The sequence below is a fragment of the Scardinius erythrophthalmus genome (genome assembly GCF_964197995.2).
Source record: "Scardinius erythrophthalmus genome assembly, chromosome: 11".
NCBI lineage: Eukaryota > Metazoa > Chordata > Actinopteri > Cypriniformes > Leuciscidae > Scardinius > Scardinius erythrophthalmus.
Window position 1 is genome coordinate 9734717 of NC_138231.1, and position 13143 is coordinate 9747859.

Here is a 13143-nt window from a genome sequence, read left to right on the forward strand (position 1 = left end):
ACTGTTACACTGTCCTAGGGACTTTCCGTGCCAGTTCCTCTGTGATGTGTTGGCAAACAATATTTCAATGTTCCATTTAAAGTGCATTAAGTATTTTTTTTTTATTAAAAAGCATAACACATAAGTTAATTCTTTTGAGAAATGATTCAAATTATGTACTGTTTTCTATCTGTAAATCAATAATTATCTGTAAATTAATAATTAATATAGTAGACCACATTTGTGCTAAATGCATATTTATGCTTTTATAATTATGATTATATATGATTTTATATTTTTTTCAAGTGTAAAACAAACATCAACACAATGATGTGCTTTATATGAGAGAAAATACTACGTTCCATACAAATTTTTAACCACAGCTGCATTTATTGGATCAAAAAAACAGTAAAACATTAATATTGTGGAAATATTATTACAATTTAAAATAACTGATTTCTATTTCAATATATTTTCAAATGTAATTTATTCCTGTGATGACAAAGCTGAATTTTCAGCATCATTACTCCAGTCTTCAGTGTCACATGATCCTTTAGAAATCTTCATTCTAATATGCTGATTTGATGCCAGTGTCAAAAATGCGGTTTTCAATATTAAAAACAATTGTGCTGCTTAATATTTTTGTTTAAAAAATCATAAAACTCATAAAAAACAGTTTCACAGACAAGGCTTATGTTTTAACTGAAAGCAACTTGCACTGACATATCTTAAAATATGTCACTGCCATTGTTTTGTGTTAAGATGCACACCAGTAATATTTTTTCTAAGGCATGTTTATAAAAGCTACTTTAATGTCCTAATTAAATTAAGGTCATGGCTTGATGTAAGCCCTATCTGTGAAACCAGGCCAAATATTATATCAATCTCATAAATTTACAGATTGCACCTTTAATTACAATTAGTAAAGGCCCCTGTGATCATAATCAACACAATAGGCAAAAATACGGTATTTTGGATGGATGATTTTTGCAAATAGTTTCTGTTATTATTTCATTCACTGTTTTAAAAATGTGGCGTTTTTACATTCTCATGCAGTTTATCTTCTTGCAGATGGGATGGCAAGCCAATCAGCTAATGTATTTCTTGGGCACCACCAGTGAGATTGACTAATGGAAGAGGAGGCATACAGACATGTAGACAACTTTGGTATGTAATGGATTTTTGTTTGCCCTTACATTTTAATCATTGAAATATTCAAGTTAATTCAGTAGATGAAATACTTTTCTAGTGTGCTACAATTTTTATTTAAGTCATAAATGCTATTTTAAACACTTTGAATCAGATGTGTCTCATACCTGTGATGTGACATCACACAAACCCTCTCATGTCTTGTTTTATAGTCTATAATTCACTCATGAAAGACCTGACCAGCACCTGTCATGCAAAACACAACAAGCTTTAATTATCACGGAAATGTCATTAAAGATTAGCAGAAGCGCCTGTTACATGTTTACAACCTTGATATCCAGCTAGTTTAGCTACTGAGGGCTTTTTCGGTGTTCTTTAGGGAAATGCATGGATGTTTGAGTGCAACAGGACGTATCAGCTTGTCCATCAGGATGTGAGTTCTCAGAGGTCTGGAAGCACCTAGTATAATCCAAAGTAAACATTCAGGCTGAATGAGAGATAGATCCTTATGATAGAAGCAGCTCAGACAGTGAGAGCGTGTCAAGGGTTTGCTTCCCCTTCTTGTCTCAGTCATTAATCATATCAGATTCACAAAGAAGTGTCAAGGGTTGCAGGGATTCCCTAAACTTCCCTCAAACATTTCAAGGAAGAGTTCACACCAACATGAAAATTGTCCTAAACCTGCAGAATATACGACATTTTATTTAAGGCTAATCAAAGATATTGCATGATTGGTGTACTTTTATGGCCATAGTCATTATAAACTGTTATAATATGGAAAAGACATATTCAAAGACTCTTGTCACTAAATAAAAAAATAATAAATGGTTTTGAATAATATAAATGACATAGTTTTGAACTATCCTTTTAATATCAAATCAAGAACATTGTGAAATATCGTTCCCATTTAAAATAGCTATTTTCTGTTTGAATATTTTAAAATGTAATGTATTACTGTGAAGGCAAAGCTCAGCATTATTACTCCAGTCTTCAGTGTCACATTTCAGAATTCATTCTAATATGCTAATTTGCTTCTCAAGAAACATTTATTATTAGCAATGCTGAAAACGGTGTGCTGCTTAATATTTTTGTGTAAACAGTGATACTTTTTGTCAGGATTCTAAGATACAGTAGAAAGTTCAAAAGAACAGCATTTATTTGAATTTATTTGATCAATTTAATGTATCCTTGCTGAATAACAGAATTAGTTTTAAAAAAACTGAGCCTAAACTTTTGAATAGAAGTGTAATCATGTAAATGAAGCTGATATGTTCTGTTCTTATAGCCATTGATCATTCTTCAGCATGGCAATATATCCTCGGGATGGTCTTTGCCAACTGCCTGTCATCGCCAACTACTTACCCTGACTGACCCTCTCTGGAAGCCAGCTCTCTGATCTCTGACCGAACGCCAACCTCTGCTGCAGTAAAGCCAGAGTAGCTTGACCTGTAATGTAGCTGACCACTATATTACAGGAAGAAAGAAAGTGTGGCTACAAACAATGAAAGCCACAGCTGTCGCCATTCTGTACAGTAGCGCTGCTATCGCACTACACTTCCTTCCAAGATGGCATCGGCTTTATAAATGAGATTGATGTCTTTTGACAAAAATGATATTGGCACCTGGAGACATATTGTATACAGAAAAACTTATTTGCAGCAGTTGGATTGCTGAAATGATCCTGTTGCCTATTCAAAAACTGACCTGCCATTTACAGTCTAAACTTTATAGTCATCATGTAAATAGTTTGCTCAATTAAAGTTGATAATGTTTAGCTTCTATATTCCTTTTATGAAGTATATACTTGAAACATAAACAAACAATCAACCCACACAATATTTACACCACAACCCAGTGGCGTGTGGCAGACTACTGAAATGAAAAGTCAAGTCTCTCAGTTTAGGGAAATTTTAGTTCTCTAAATCCATAGTTCATTTTGATACAGTGTTCAATTTTTTACAGTTTATGGATTAAATGCAAAAGAATATGTTTTAATCATATGTGACCCTGCACCACAAAACCAGTCACATGGGTCAATTTTTCGAAATTGAGATTTATATATCACATGAAAGCTGAATAAATAAGCTTTCTATTGATGTATTGTTTGTCAGGATAGGACAATATTTGGCTGAGATACAACTATATGGAAATCTGAGGGTGCAAAAAAATCGAAACATTGAGAAAATCACCTCTAAAGTTCTGCATTTATGTTCGCAATTGTGCTGCATTCACTCACAAAAATAAATGTTTTATATATTTACTGTTGGAAATTTACAAAATATCTTCATGGAACATGATCTTTACTTAATATCCTTATGATTTTTGGCATAAAAGAAAAATTGATAATTTTGACCCATACAATGTATTGTTGGCTATTGCCACAAATATACCCGTGCTACTTATGACTGGTTTTGTGTTCCAGGGTCACATATAGTTGGGTCTATCAGCAAGCTTACAATAAACTATTCTAATATACTAAATCAGAGGTTCATAATACATGGTTAAAAACTTTGCTCAAATGATCCTCCTGGTATTCCCAATTAAAGTACATTAATATCTAGAGTTTGGGTGGAAAATTGCTGGAGTGAGGTAAGCAGCCATTGATAAACCATTCAAAAGTTTGGGGTCTGTAAGATTTTCTTTGTTTTTGAAAAAACTCTCTTATGCTCACCAATGCTGCATTTATTTGATTAAAAATGCAATATTTTAAAATATGATTACAATTTAAAATGACTGTTTCCTATTTTAATATATTTTAAAATTGACTCTTGATGGCAAAGCTGCATTTTCAGCATCATTACCCCAGTCTTCAGTGTCACATGATCCTTCAGAGACCATTCTAATATGCTGATTTGCTGCTCAAGAAACTATTTTTTTTATTATTATTATTGTTGAAAACAGTTGTGCTGCTTAATATTTTTGTGTAATCCATGGATTTTGTAAAAGTGACCACTGTGTCAGCCTTCATGTTTCGTATAGCCTTCATTTAATTTTCAGACTGTGCTTTGTGTATGTACAAAATATAGTCCACATGGAAGCAAACAACAAACCCACACATTATTTACACCAATACCAGCTTAGGCCCTTGAATAAGATGCTTTCTTGCAGTCAGTACCTATGCGGTAGCATTCCACAGTATGTGTGTCAGTAAAGCCATTTTGCACATAAACTACTGTCAATCACTGAAATACAGAAATATTTTCTGTTCCTCAAAGCAATCTCATGCAATTGTGTTAAACAGAAAAAAAATTGGGTATGGAAGGACATAAGAGTGGGTAAATAATGACAAACTGTTTTCTTTTTAGGTGAACTATTCTTTATGCACTTTAAAGGGATAGTTCGGCCAAAAATGATATTAAACCCATGATTTACTCACCCTCAAGCCGTTCGAGATGCATATGTCAATCATTTTTCAGACAAACACATTTGTGTCTTAGATCTTTCAGTGGTTATAATGTGAAGTAATGGGGTCCACTCCTTCAAGTCCCAAAAATGTGCATGCATCCTTCACAAAAGTAATCCATCCGGCTCCAGGGGGATAAACGAAGGCCTTCTGAGGGTAATCTGTGCGGTTTTGTCGTAAAAATATACATATCGCAACGGTCGACGCGCGTTCACGGCAGATGGAAGCCGATGTAGCGTTTGATTTAGCTATACTTCGTTCTACGTCACGACGCTTACTACGCTACATCCTACGTCATACGCCGGCATCCATCTCCCGTGAACGCGCGTCGACTGTTGCCGGAAGCCAGTTATTTTCATTTATAAAGTTTTAAATATGTATATTTTTACGACAAAACCGCACGGATTACCCTCAGAAGGCCTTCGTTTATCCCCCTGGAGCCGGATGGATTACTTTTGTGAAGGATGAATGCACATTTTTGGGACTTGAAGGAGTGGAACCCATAACTTGACATTATTACCACTAAAAAATCAGTGGTAAATCAGTGACATTTTCTAAAATAACTGAAAATGTGTTCGTCTGAAAAATGATTGACATATGCATCTCGAACGGCTTGAGGGTGAGTAAATCATGGGTTTAATATCATTTTTGGCCGAACTATCCCTTTAAATAAATTAAATTGTGGCTTACAGTTGTATGAAACGGATTATGTCTATTTCTGTACAAATAACCCATTTTATTGAACTTTTTCAGCTTTGATAGACAGTGACAAGTCTTCTGCCAATGGGAAAGACAGCGGCAGAGTATCTGTGAGCTGTCGTGGACACCTCTCCCTCTGCGTTTCTCCCGGTGTGAATGTAGCAAGATTCCTGCAGCTGATCGCGGCTCTTCTGATGACAGGTATTTTCCAGGGCTAGGACCCTCAGTCCAGGTTTTCCCCTGCAGGGTGTAAGAAGAATTAGCCGACGTGTTGCTGATCTGGGGTCTGCGTATGGTCAGCTGGTGGCCCTCACTCAGCTTGATAAGATGAGCTGAGCCTGCTGTTGTCACATTCTCCCCCAGATTCAACAGTGCTGTCTCGGGTGATAACAGTAAGACCAGAAGGCCTGGGGTCAAGCATGTGCGCTACTGCTTTTCAACTGCTCGCACTGATAAGTCAGAGTGTCTGGACTTCCAATACAATGACGGGGTCCAGCCAATCAGACCTAAAATAAACCACACACAGATTTAGGCTAGTTCAAAATTAGTCTGAAATTCTTGAATCTTGAAACTGCATTATCACCTTCAGCTTTCACCCTTGCCTTTCACTTTAGCCCCCAAAAATCCTACCTTGCTAGTTGTGGAAAAAAGTAATTAGGCAGTTAAAAAAAAATTAGTCAATCAAGCATTAATTAGCTGTGAGTTCTCGCTCTTAAAGAATTTTTCTTTTTGCTATAACGGTTCATATTCAGATAAGTGGCTCAGTCCTCCTATGACTAAAACTCTAGATTCATCCATGATTACCATTGTCCAAACATTATATTAGGATACGCTACCTTTCAAAAGTTTGGAGTCAGTAAGATTTATTTATTTTTAAAGAAACTAATACTTTTAGAAAGGACACATACAGTATAGTAGTTATGTGTAATGTTATTAAAGTTTTATATTTCAAATAATTGTTTTTCTGATCTCTTTATATTCATCAAAGAATCCAGAATAAAATGTATCATAATTTCCAAAAAAAAATGTAAATTAAATATCACACTTGATTTTAACATTGATAATAATAATAAATGCTCTTGACCACAAAATCAGCATATGAATGATTTCTTAAGGATCATGACACTGAAGAATGGCGGCTGAAATGTACAGAGCTATGCATCAACGAATATGTTAAAATGGAAAACAGTTAATCTAAATTGTGATAATTTTTCATATATTACTGTTTTACTGTATTTTTGACCAAATAAATGGTGAGCCTAAAATACTTTCATAAACATTAAAAACCACTGCAGTTTTCTCGTCTGCCGCTTTTAATGCTTGAGCTCTTTAAATCAGAATGGATTCTGATTGGCTGTCACTGTTTTTATCGTTCACCAGCTGGAATAAAATCGTTCTGAAAGAGATTCCAACGTGATCGTTTCTCTGTGCCATTACCGTTATAGCTGTGGTGTGGACTCTGCTAATTTTTAATATTTAGAAAGATTTTTAGAACTGTCTTTATCGTTATATTTATCGTGTGAACGGGTCTTAACGCTTTTTCAGATAAACCCACCCTAAAGGTCACATGAAAACAAAATACTCAAAGTGCTTTGAATTTCTCTTAACCATGATCAACTTCATTGCCATTTATTATATAAGTCCATCACTCTGTAGCACACCCAGTGCCATTTCACAATCATGGGGAGTGGAAGGATGCTTGCTGATAAAGAACCAGAGGGTGCAGCCCAAAACAACAATATGCAGCATTGTTTATCACCAGTCAGTGACACACCATATCAGTGTTTTGGCTCTGTGGGGTCTTAGCCTGGTAGAGATTAGCAGAAAGCTCTTTCCTGGATCTCTCTCTAACCTTGTGCTTCCTCACTGCCTGTGATACCCAAACGTCTTAAAGCTCAGGGAACGATTGGTGAATGGCTTCGGTTCATGGTGTTATTATATTTTGGTGTTTTCCAGAGCACAAGATAAACTGTGCACAAGCTCATGTTTTGAAAAACAAAATTTGCCTTCACAGATAATTGTTAACAGATAAATGTTAAATGTTAACCCCTATCTTTCAAGAGGGTTATATATCGACTTTGTTTAAAGTTTTAAATAATATATATTATAAATAATAAAATACTAACAAGTGATGATTAGCACAGGTGTCCCAAGAGGACACCCCTCCTTTCTTCTGTTTGTTTTTAGTGTTGAAGAGAAGATTATCTTGTTGGCCTTCACTGACTGGTGCCACGCGTGAAAGCATATCTCTTTCTCTGACTGTGGTTGTATCCTGCCATATAGAGTAGTGATTTCACAGTGGTCAGGTCACTTAATGTGTAGCTGATGACTTCCTCTTTCTTGTCTGTTAATTACTTTAACACATTTGCCTGTCTGCTCCGACTGGGGTTGTCCAGGGCAGCTGCTTCCCTGCAAGCAGAGCGAGCCAGAAGCCACTAATATGGGAGCAGAGCCAGACTGCTAATGCAATTGGATTAAACGGTTACATTTTCAGTGTCAAACAGAAACATCAATGCTTTTGTTAAGTGTCGTCTTCTCTTTACTCTTTCCCCGCCATTGACTTTGACGCAATTTCTATCATTTGCGAGACCCGCCATTGAATTTTCCGGCTTTCCGTGTTTTCACTGTTATACGGTAGGGGGCACTATTAGGCATCTTCTGAAAAAGTACTGAATCTCCTGATCAAAACACATGCGAGGAAGAAGCAGAAACAAGCGATATCATATGCATTTGTAAGATATTAACATTAAACATTGTATAAATCAAAACTACCTAATGTTAACGAATGAAATGTCGACCCAGGAAGTAGTATAGAATTATGCAACCTTAGGGGGTGTTTAATGGACTCCATCTATGTTTTGTTCATCATTTGAATCCGATTTGGATGTAGTTTTTGACAAAAAACGCGAAAGAAACTTACCCACATTCAAGTTTTGAGAAAAAATGAATGCACTAAGCTAGAATAAAATAATAGAATAAAAACTTTTTTTTGTTTGTTTAAAAGCAGAGGCTCTGTTCTTTCTTTTGATATATTGCATGTTCCAATATTCATACTACAAAATATTCTGGGGGCCATGAAAGTTTTGTGAGTGAGAATGATTAAAAACGCTGGTGGTTGCTGGCAACTTTATTTTTTTACCTGGCGGGGAATGAGTTAAATGAAAATGTTGAAAAATATAGCTAATGACTGCAATTATGTTGTATTAATGTATGAATTATATTATATTATATTATATTATATTATATTATCTGTATATACTGTATGTATGTGTATGAATATTTGAATCTTGGTTGTGCGGCATTCAGAATTTAATTGAGAATACTTTTTTATTAAAATTATTGATTTGGTCATTGAATTTGTAATTGTATTTGAATTGAGGTAGCAAAACGGATATGCAATTGTTAAAATTAAATTTAGATGAGATGAATGGATGGATAGATCATATTTAAAAATATATATATATATATATTTTATAAAATGTTTAACCTTTGTGAACCTGGATGGAAGAACACCCCGATTGCCAAGATTCAGTGCTTTTGTAGAATTACTTTGAATTGCAAATCATAAAATTAAAAGGGAACCAATTCTAAATTGAAATCTCAATCCTGATTTAAATAAATGATGCTGAACTGAACTAAACTGAAAATTGTTGTATTTCTGTAGGTTGAACTCTAAATGAAGCCGCCTCAGCGCTGCCTTAATACAATGATCAACATGCACTTCTGTGGCTTGTTTGAGTGTTCGGATCAAATGCTCAGAAAGTAAGGAAATTAAAAATGCCTCAATGTTCATTTATTTTAGTATTTAGCTCTAGAACTTTGTCTGAGGAGCTGACCTGTGGGTTCCAGGTTTTGGCCGTGGAAACAAAGCTATTGTGCAAATAACGAAGGTGCCACAGTGAATTAAAGGGATGCAAAACAATATGGTTAACAATGTTTGAACAATGAGAGCTGAATGCTGAAGGGGAAACCTATGGCTTCCTCAAGCTCATGTATCCTGACAGGAAGCTCAGGTCATATGACAGGAAGTAGTGAAGGGGCACCTGTCTGTGTGTGTTCTCACTCCATATATGCAATTTTTGTATTATAAACCCATACCAGTACACACTATAGCAGAGTTTAAAATGTCTTGTAAAGACTGATAAACTTGTTTACATGAGTATTTACTCCCTTGATAGCCATGCAAAATCACCACAATGATGCTGACATAATTCTGACAGACACTTTGTGTTGAGCCAAATGGCACTTGCAGTGCAGATTAGTTTGTTTCTGAGCGTAGCATGCGGGTTGATGAGTGCCGAAGCAAAATGCCAGACACAGTACGATGGAAAGCCGTGACAGAAATACTGCCCTGAATCTGAGAATGGCAGGAAGGGCCCTATTATTCTGACCCATTCTCTTCAACGTTGGCCCATACGACGCCTGGAGCCTGTCTGCCATGAACTCGCTTCCCAGGATTTCCGACTCACGGCCGGCGCTCCAACTAAAAGCCAAATATTTCACTCCAGAGACGCAAAAGGCTTCCTGATATAGGATGCACTTGCTTGTCTCTCTGTGACCTTAAACACTAATAAAGCGCCTATAATATGACTTTGGAGTCAGAAGTCCACAATCCTAGGATATTGTCAGTTTGTGGCTGTTCGCTCTTCCACTGACAGGAAAAATAAACAGATGCCCATTTGTCTCGGACAGATTGGATAACAATGAGAAAGAAGTAGATTATTTACTCAGGGGTTAATTGTTTCAGTTTGGCGCTGAAATGGAACCTTCTTGTGTTTAAATCCAGAAGTCTCCAAAGAAAACAATCAGGTTAGTCATAATCTTAAAATCTTTGTTGTCTGATCAGTCGATATCAGTTATTTTTGATCAGCAAACATTTTTCATTCATGCAAACTTCATTCACTAATCACAAGAGCATCCCTTGAGGAACACGAAAGGATGGAGCTAGATTATGATCTCAGTAACTTCTGTTGGTCCAGGCGTTGTTGAAACTTCTTAAAAACCAGTTCAAGTCAGCCTTTTACAAAGTTTTTCAGCACTTCTCAGCTGTTCAGACCAGATGAAGACCAGTTAGGCCTGGCTTGAGGACCAGAAAACCACTTTTTTAAACCGCGTTTCCCAGTTAGGGTATCATAAAATTTGCATAAAAGTGAATCCTGTGGCCAGTTGCATAAACATAGCCATTATGTTAAGACTGTGTCTTAAGAACTAGTGTGACCAAGGGGAATGACCAATTTATGTTTTTTAAGTAAGTTATTTACTGTCTTAAAAAAATGTATGACTAACATGTAAGACTAGTCTTAGCAGTTTATGCAGCTAGCCACTGGTTCTCAGATTAATTTACTCGAAGAGCAATAAATGCCTATGTTTTCCCAACCATTTTACTTGCACTATACTTTAATTTAACAGGACAAATGTTTGTTTGCCCTGAATCTAAAACAGGTCAGTGTACTCTCAAGGAAGAGTCGGGGCTGAGGAAGCTGCTTCCCGGGCAACAGTGTCCGTTGCAATGAAGCAGTTAACTTGGTTTTAAAAAGGCAGTTTGCGAGTGACTAAGGGCAGCCTTGTGTTCAGAGAAGGGCTTGAGATTGTGGCTGTTGCTGTTGTTTTCATTGTGTGCTTGGGACTCGGGGAGGGTAAGAACAATAATGCATGTAATGCTGATTTTGGAACGGGTCCACCCAGCTTTTCCCAGGCTGGCCAGCCTTGGGAACCACTGATAGCATGGCACATCAGGGCTGGGCCCCTTTCGCCGGGCTCAGGGGCAGGGCCGCCCGCCCGCCTTCTCCACGCAAGCATGTTTGGGATGAAAGGAATCCTTCCTCCTGCCTGGGAATAGAAGAAACACACGCAAACGCTTGCACTAAGTTGAGTCCCAAGTTTGGACCTGCTTGGCCACATGCTGAGACGTCTCAGAGGTGACAATGACAAGCTTTAGCTCCACGCTGCCCGCTGGCAGACTTGGTGGAGGCCATATTCCGGTTTTTGTTTTGTAGTCCTGCCCCGGACTGATATCTATGGAAGCTTGTTTCCGCCACAAAAAAAAAAAAAAAAAGATAATTGCGACTTTTTATCTCACAATTGCGAGTTTACATCTCGCAATTCTGACTTTATTTCTCAGAATTGTGAGATATAAAGTCAGAATTGCGTGAAATAAAGTCGCAATTGCGTGTTTTAAAGTCAGAATTGCGAGATATAAAGTCAGAATTGCGTGAAATAAAGTCATAATTGCGTGTTATAAAGTCAGAATTCTGACTTTTTTTTCGCAATTGCGACTTTATATCACGCAATTCTGACTTTATATCTCAGAATTCTGACTTTATATCACGCAATTGGGAGATATAAAGTCAGAATTGCATGATATAAAGTTGCAATTGCGTGTTATAAAGTCAGAATTGTGAGATATAAACTATTCTAAGGTAAAAAAAAAAAATAAGTCTGTCTTTTTTTTCCCCTTAGTCCAATTGACTTTATATCTCACAATTCTGAGAAAAGATGTCAGAATTGCGAGATATAAACTCGCAATTATGTGTTATAAAGTCAGAATTGTGTGATATAAAGTCGCAATTGCGAGAAAAAAAGTCTGAATTCTGACTTTATAAGATGCAATTGCGACTTTATATCTCGCAATTCTGACTTTATATCTCAGAATTCTGACTTTATTTCACGCAATTCTGACTTTATATCTCGCAATTCTGAGAAATAAAGTCAGAATTGCGAGATGTAAATTTGCAATTGTGAGATAAAAAGTCGCAATTATCTTTTAAAATGTTTGATTCAGTGGCGGAAACAAGCTTCCATAGATATCACTAGCACTTGTTTTCTATAAGCCAAGGATGAAATGCTAAAAAACTAAACAGAATAGGAGTGAAAACCTCATTTCACAACATCTAATATAAAGATATATGTAATGTGCATATTTTCTGTTTGCTTTGTGTGTGTGCCCAGCCAAAAAAACACAAAAGATATTTTAAAGAAAGTTGGTAACCAGACAGTTGACGGTAGCCATTGACTTCAATTGACAGTCAATGGCTACCATCAACATCAATCTGGTTACCAACATTCTTTAACTCTTTCTCCGCCAGCGTGTAAAAAAATTTTGCCAGCCACCGCCAGAGTTTTTGGTAATTTTCACAAAACTTTCATGGCCGCCAGAATATTTTGTTGTATGAATACAACCTTTTTATTCTAACCTGATGTATTATTTTTTTATCAACACTTAAACGTGGGTAAGTTTCATTAAAAAAAGCTTTTGTTTCGTGTTTCCATTCGGCGTATTTTCAATTCGCAATTTCAGTTTGCGCAATTTGAAGGGTAATGGAAACACGGCTAGTGATAACACGGAAAGCCGTAAAAACTCGTCAATGGCAGTGAAGCATTGTCTCATAAATTAAGAGATAACTCGTCAATGGCAGGGAAAGAGTTAAAATATCTTATTTTGTGTTCAACAGATAAAGATTTGGAACAAATTGAGGGTGAATAAGTGATGACAAATTTTTCATTTTTGGGTGATCTATCGCTTTAAGAGTCTATGATTGGATCATTATTGCAGTTATTATTATGTTTATAGCATATTATATGTTGCCATATTCCAGGATGACAATGCCAAAATTAATCAGGCTCAAACTGTGAAAGAATGGTTGGGAGGATTATGAATAATCATTTTCACACATGAATTGGTACCTCTGAATCCAGACCTTAAACTCATTGAAAATCTTTGGGATGTGCTGGAGGAGACTTAAAGGAGAACTCGGCAACTCTAGCGAATTCTAGTCACTTCTTCGCTGATTTTCCCTTTTGTTGTCGCATGTTTTCCCCACGAGCTCCCCCAACAGCTGTGGTGGGGCGTATATTTCACAACACGGTCGTAAAAAACTCACTTGCGGCGGCCTCCTCCCCCTCTCTACCGCTGC

The 13143-nt window shown here is 36.5% G+C and overlaps 1 long non-coding RNA gene across 1 annotated transcript in view; it reads left to right on the plus strand.

Moving 5' to 3' along the window:
- LOC308698249 overlaps positions 1–6247 on the plus strand; it is a 34021-nt gene extending 27774 nt beyond the window's left edge. Inside the window, exons 4-5 of the long non-coding RNA XR_014031038.1 lie at positions 1051–1146; positions 5285–6247. This is a non-coding gene — a long non-coding RNA (uncharacterized lncRNA). The remainder of the gene's footprint in view (positions 1–1050; positions 1147–5284) is intronic.
- The last annotated feature ends 6896 nt before the right edge of the window (positions 6248–13143 follow it).